A 6,614-nucleotide genomic window follows, 5' to 3' on the forward strand; every position below is an offset into this window, starting at 1 on the left:
ATATTATATTAAGTTATACTAAAGACTAGAAGAAAGGATTTCATCAGGAGAGTAGAAAGGAAAAGAATGGAATGATAATAAAATCTTGTGACTGACCAGAGAGTCTGAGACAGCTGGACTGTGATTGGCCATTAATTAAAAACAACCACATGAAACCAATCACAGATCCACCTGTTGCATTCCACAGCAGCAGATATTTATTGTTTACATTTTGTTTCTGAGGCTTCTCAGAAGAACAATCCTAGCAGAAGTATTTTTCAGAAAATATGTCCATGACACAGCTGTGGGATGGGCTCACACCCACTGCCCCATGGCTGGAAATGTGGAGGTCAGCTCCAGGAGCCAGGCACTTGGCATTCCCCAAAATCCAAACACCACATGGACACCAGCAGCCCATAAAGGCACATAATTAAAATAATTATCACTGCCTGTTCACGGGGATGACACAACTTGCATCCCACAAAAAGCATCTTCTCCTCCAGCACTGCTTCCAAGCTTTTGTGCCTCTCAATTCCCTCCCTGCCAGCACAGAGGAGGAGCAGGGAATGTCCCCATGCCTTTCCCTGTTCCCTGCCCTGTGGGCAGCCCTGTGGTCACTAGATGGTGCTCCCTGCCCCTGGAAAGGAACTTCCTCCACCCCAGGAAACGAACAGCTCTTTCCCAAGCCAGCACAGATGCCTTTCAGTAAAGAGAATACTTTAAAAAAGGATTTTTCCTGCTGCCTTGGCACTCCCCATCACCCTGCACCCCGCACTCAGGGCTGGTTGTCCTTAGTGCCTTCCCACTTTTGCTTCCCTTCCTTTTGCTGCTCCAAACCATGTGGACCATCAATCCCTTCATGACTTTTCCCCCATTCCCACCTTCCTTCCTTCCTCTCACAATGAATTCACTCACTGGCAGAACTGAAAACATGAGAGAGAACCTGATTTGGGGACACCTTTTTTATTTAACATTACTTCATGAAATAATAGCAGTCAAGAACGGGTGGTTTTCCCATGGAAACAACTTTACAGAAAAGAAACCCTGGAAGTTTTCAGAGTGAAAATCAAAGTACTTCATTTACTAACTCTTTTTCTGTGACCCAACCTACTTAAGATTTTACCAGCCAAAATATTTCTGGTGGCTACAGCACTGTTTGCCCACCTTTTCTGGAGACCAGCTTTAGTGGCTACATGAAACAAACACCACAGAGTTGGTAAATAATAAATAATTAATATTTTTATAATAAAAATAATATTTTATAACATAAATAAATGATAAGTAGAAATTTAAATAAATAATAAAAATAAACAGAAGCTCTGTTTAGATGACACTGGAATTATTTTCAACAATCAATGCATGTCCTTCATAACAGGGAACTGCTGACACTCATTGCAGATAGAGAACTGAATTCCTCTCTGCTGAAGTGGGATTCACTTCATCAGACTTGAAGGATTTTAAGTGCAGGTGTCAGAACTACCCTAGTTCTCCAAGATTTCTGCAATTCCCAACACAACCACCTTCATAATTTTGTTCAATCCCACCTATAACTGCTACTTGAGAAAGATGAGATGAATTGCACCTTTAAAGTATTTCTCTTCTCTTCCCTATCTGCTATTCCCAGCTTTTGGATAACTCTGCTTATATGAGATCAATCTCACCTAAACTTTCCTTCCTTAATTTCCCACCTCTGAAATATCAAGTTGTACCACCAAATGCCAAAGGGGTGCTGTGTGGATTGATCAATTAATTGATAAATTAAAGTGCACTGAAATTTTCAGCTCAAAGTTGCCACTGATATGAAAACCTTTAGATTTGATGAAAACCTTCATGAAATATGAAATATATATGAAAAACTTGATGTTTGATGCTAATTTAAAGCTGGTTAAGTGACAATAACACAGGACACACACAAAAAAATCCTCAAAACAAGGCAAAACACCAAACCAAAATACTTTTTCAAAAAGCAACTTCTCTGCATGGAAAAAAGAAGTAACCTCTAGGGCAAAGGCCAACATTTTTCCTCACTTCCTTCCAAATGTTTTAGGTAATTTTAACTGAACTACACAATGGTTTGAAGTGGTTATTTGTCAGTGTCCTTCAAAGTCCTCCCATCCCTGGATTGATGGCCACTTCACACAGCAAATATGTCTGGAATATTGGATTTCTACCCCGCATTAGTGAGGCTGCTCCAAGATTTTCATCAAGAATGGAACCTATTAAAGTGTCTCTCACACTCTGCTGTTTGGGTATCTCCTGATATTGTACTTCTTTGTTAGTGGCTGTGAACAAGAAACAGATGTGGAGTATCTGTGGTTGAAACTCAGTGACCCCGAAAGACCAGGGCTAATCCAGATCATTCTTAAAAACTGAGATCTGCCACTCTTGGAGCACCTTGAGGTCCATGCCCACACTCAGCAGACACAAACAGAAACCCTCAGGACTGTGAAATACTAATTATGAATTCAGGTGTAGTTTAAATATTTGAAATACAGCAAAAAAAAATTGATTTCCCATCAATCTTTTTCCTGCATGTCAGTCAGCTTTTTTCCACTTAGACAGCTGTCCTCCACCAAAGGGAAATTCTCTATTTTGCCATAAGATTCAATAAACTCATTAGAAATTAAGCATTTTGGAAGATGTTACATCTTCTAGGAATATTCCCAAGACCAGGGTATGTGATACAAAAGGGATAAAATTCACACATTTCTGTAACTCTCTGATATTTCTGCCTCTTGCTAAGACCCACTAATACCGTATGCCTTGTGAGGTAAAGGAAAGTTAAAATTCACTTTTAACTAACACTGCTTAGCTACATGGTTTTATAACAGTTACAAAATTAAATTAAAAATACTGATCACATTGGATGTGTAAGGCCTGGTGTCAAAGACCAACTATTCCAAACACACAAGAAATTCCACTTTAAGTCCTACCTGATCTGATTTCTGTATTCTCAAACCTCAGTACACCTAGAGAAAGATATTTCCAACAGCATTTAAGAAAATGAGATTATTATCTTTAAAGTACTACAGTGAAATCAAAGGACTTGGCAACGATAAACCAAAATATTTTCTCCTGGGGACTATTCATTTACTTTAATGGATAAAAACTAAGGGCATTTAGAAAAGAACCCCTGAATATAGTTAATTGCCAAGTTAAATCTAACTCAGAGCTTTTACAGACCTGGGATTTGTCATGATCATCACAACCTTTTTACCCATATCCAAAGCACTTTGTAGGTCACACAGTGTTTTAAGAAATAAATATAGAATAAGAATATAGTATCAGGAAATAAATAGATATAAACGAAAATAAAGACAATGTCCTACTTCCACCAACATGAATGGCAAAATTTCTTTTGCTCCAATGGGAGTGAAGTTTCAATCCACTGGGAATTCAACCAAATGACACGATATGACAGTTTTCTGTAAACTGGAAATTCTTTGTTTCAGAAGGCTCTAAGTTAATCGTGTTACAAGGCACAAAAAGTGCTGCCCAATAACAAAAAATGAGTAGAAGTGGAAACAGGGAGGGGAACCAATAATTGATAGGATTTAATGCACGATTTAAGGCTGGGGAAAGAATCCCTAAAGCTTTCTCCTACTGTGAGAGGCTTGCCAGACATGTGTGAAAAGCTGCTACAACATGTGTGCTGAATTACCTTGGTAGCCCGTGACTTTCCCAACAACCACTCACAATTAGCTGGGATCCAGCAGAAAATGAATTAAATTCTGTGTGCAGCATCATTCCATGGAATGGGGCACTCACTCTGACAGGATCTGTGTTTTGGGCCTGGCCCTAGAAAATGCCAAACTTTTCATGGCAGTCACCTGAATGCTGTGTCTGCAGCTCTAGTTTCAGCTGAAAGGTGGATTTTCAAATGATCCTGACTGGATCTGACTCACACTGCAGGATGGTGACTGGTCTACAGAAGAGACTGCTTAAAACATTTGGATCTAAATTCCTACTGCATTTCCCTAAAAGGAGCAGTGGAAATCTGGGCAGGATGTCCTTGAGAAAAGATATCTTGAGTATCTTGATGGAGAGGTGATCCACTTTTCCCCATGCAGTTGTAACCAGCATCCTACACAATTCCATTTCAACAACCAAGACACAAAGAAAAGCTGGGAGAATTTGGATGTTTCAGCCTGGAGAGGAGAAGCTTTGGCCTGAGCTCAGGGTGGCCTTGCAGGGCCTGCAGGAGCCCCAGGAAAGCTGGAGAGAGACAATTTCCAGGGGATGCAGAGACAGGGCACAGGGAATGGTGGGGATAGATGGGATTTTGGGAAGGAATTCTTGCCTGTGAGGTTGGTGAGGCACTGGCAGAGCTTTCCCAGAGCAGCTGGGGCTGCCCCTGGATCCCTGGAGGTGCCCAAGGCCAGGCTGGACATGTTCCTTGGAGCAGCCGGGGACTGTGGTAGGTGTCCCTGCCATGGCTACATGGTTTTATAGCAGCTACAAAATTAAATTAAAAATACTGATCACACTGGATAAGCTTTAAGGACCCTCCCAACCCAAAACATTTTGGTTTGTAAGTGGCAAATAGGTTATGGTAGGAGGGCCGAAAAAACGTTATTCATGCCATCATCATTTTATTTTTATGATCTGGCATTTAAAAAAAAGGAAAAAGAAAAAGAGAACAGGAAATAAAAAGAAAAAAATTCCTCAGACTTTAAAGTAGCCAAGATTTATGTTTTGGCTGAGTGGTAATATTTCATAGCTTTTCAGTTCCTAGGTTCAACAAAGGACACTGCTGGTACCTGTGATGTGTCACTTGGTGACTGTAACTGCTGGATTTCTTCTTAATGATCTCATTCTGGGTTTGAAAATAACACCACAGACATGAACTCCAGTCCTGCAAAGACTCACAGCTGGCTTATCTTTACACAAGGCTACGTTCTCTCTGAGTTCAGTGAAGACTACATAAAATGTAAGGAACAAATTTATGGATGTGGTTTCACAGGTTTGGGGTGTTATTTTTTTTAATTTTCCCTCTTTATGAGATGTTTCATTGTAGCTGTTATTAAGTCTGGTTAGGTTCCTTCACACCCCACATGCACAAATGATTGAAGCCACTGATTTGTATGTCCAGTGTGAGATTTACCATTGCCATCAGAGCTGCAGGTGATTTAAACAGCAGGTGAAAAAATGCAGAAAAATTTCAGAAAACCTAGATTTTCCTGCCTGATGTGGAATATTGACCTTCTACCCTGAGCTGCTGATAGAGCCAGGGCAGCCTCAGGAGTTTCTCAGCAGATCAGCCTATTGTGCCAAATAAACACAGGTATTTAGGGTGGCCAGGTGGTTTAACACCTGAACACTCAAACACAGAGCTCCTTCCCCTCCAAGGTTCCAGACTTTCCAGGACCTCTCACCACTCTATCTCTTCCATCACAGCTCAGTGAAACCATATTTATTTATGGGCAATGCAGCTATTTGCCAAAGAATGTGGTTTTGGGGACAGCTGAAGACATTTGTTAGCTCGGGACAAACTTGCTGGGTCTGAAAAAAAAAATAACACAGGCTTTGAAAACACCAAGCATTGCCTTGAGCTGGTATTTTTAAGTGGTTTCCACACTTGGTTTTCAGAGCATTTGTGAAAGCAAAGGAAGGAAAGAGGATGATTCTCCAGGTTTTCAAGGAGGGAACCCCCAATCCTTTGCCCACAGTAGCCCAGGACATGCTCAGCTCAGCACTGGGATCATCTGCATCCCTGAATTCCCAACACAGCAGTGCCAGGAGAAGATTCACCACCCATACCTCCCTCCAGAGCTCAACCTCCCACCTGCTCCTCAATTCTCCTGGCAGAAGTGGGACAGAAGGAATTGCAAACACCAGAAGGACAATTTGACACTTTCTCTGACACTTTCCTGAATCAGAACCTTCAATCCCAAACTTCCCCTGGCAGCCCCAGGTGTGGGGGTCAGGGAAGCTTTGTTTGCCATTGGAATATCGACAGCACACGGGGACAAGGTGATGAAGGAGTGCATTTCTCTGCAAGCTGTGTTTGTGCAGGTTTGTTCAAGCCAAGCATGTGCAGAACCAAAGCATCTGCCAACATCACAGGCAGGATCCAAGCAAGCCCATGGAGACACTGCCAGCCACACAGCTCCCTCCACGAGGAAAGAATTTGGAATGCCTGATTTGACACAGAACCATGTAATTGCAGAGTCAAAAATCAGAGTCAGCGGTTCTAATCAACTGCCAAAACTGGGGTATTTCTTCTGGCTTGAGCTTCTAATAGGAATATAAAAAAAACACAAAAAAGTTACAGCAAGGCTGATGTTACTCAGCTGTCATTCCAGAAATTGTCCTTTAAAAAAAAGAATTGCAGGGGATAACAAATAAGATGATACCAGTTAGTTCAAGTAAGGTTGATAAAAATTGCTTTTTCAAGCTTCCTATACCAAACCACAGAACTTTTGTGCACCATGAATATCCAAAATCATATGTGGTGATTTATGTTATTAATCTAAATACTGTCCAAAAGAACTCAAAACAATTGACTGTTCCATTACAAAGATGATTTTCATGTGTTCAGCTCTTCACAAAATGTTCAGCTGCTACAGGTGAAGGTTTATTTGGAGGAATTCTCTCCCTCAGGTTGATTTTCTTATTGATTGGGATGCCTTTTT

The 6,614-nt window shown here is 41.0% G+C and overlaps 1 protein-coding gene across 1 annotated transcript in view; it reads right to left on the reverse strand.

Annotated features, from left to right (window-relative positions):
* ERG (ETS transcription factor ERG) overlaps positions 1-6,614 on the reverse strand; it is a 106,014-nt gene that overhangs the window by 69,664 nt on the left and 29,736 nt on the right.

The sequence above is a fragment of the Geospiza fortis genome, unplaced genomic scaffold, assembly GCF_000277835.1.
Source record: "Geospiza fortis unplaced genomic scaffold, GeoFor_1.0 scaffold302, whole genome shotgun sequence".
Lineage (NCBI taxonomy): Eukaryota > Metazoa > Chordata > Aves > Passeriformes > Thraupidae > Geospiza > Geospiza fortis.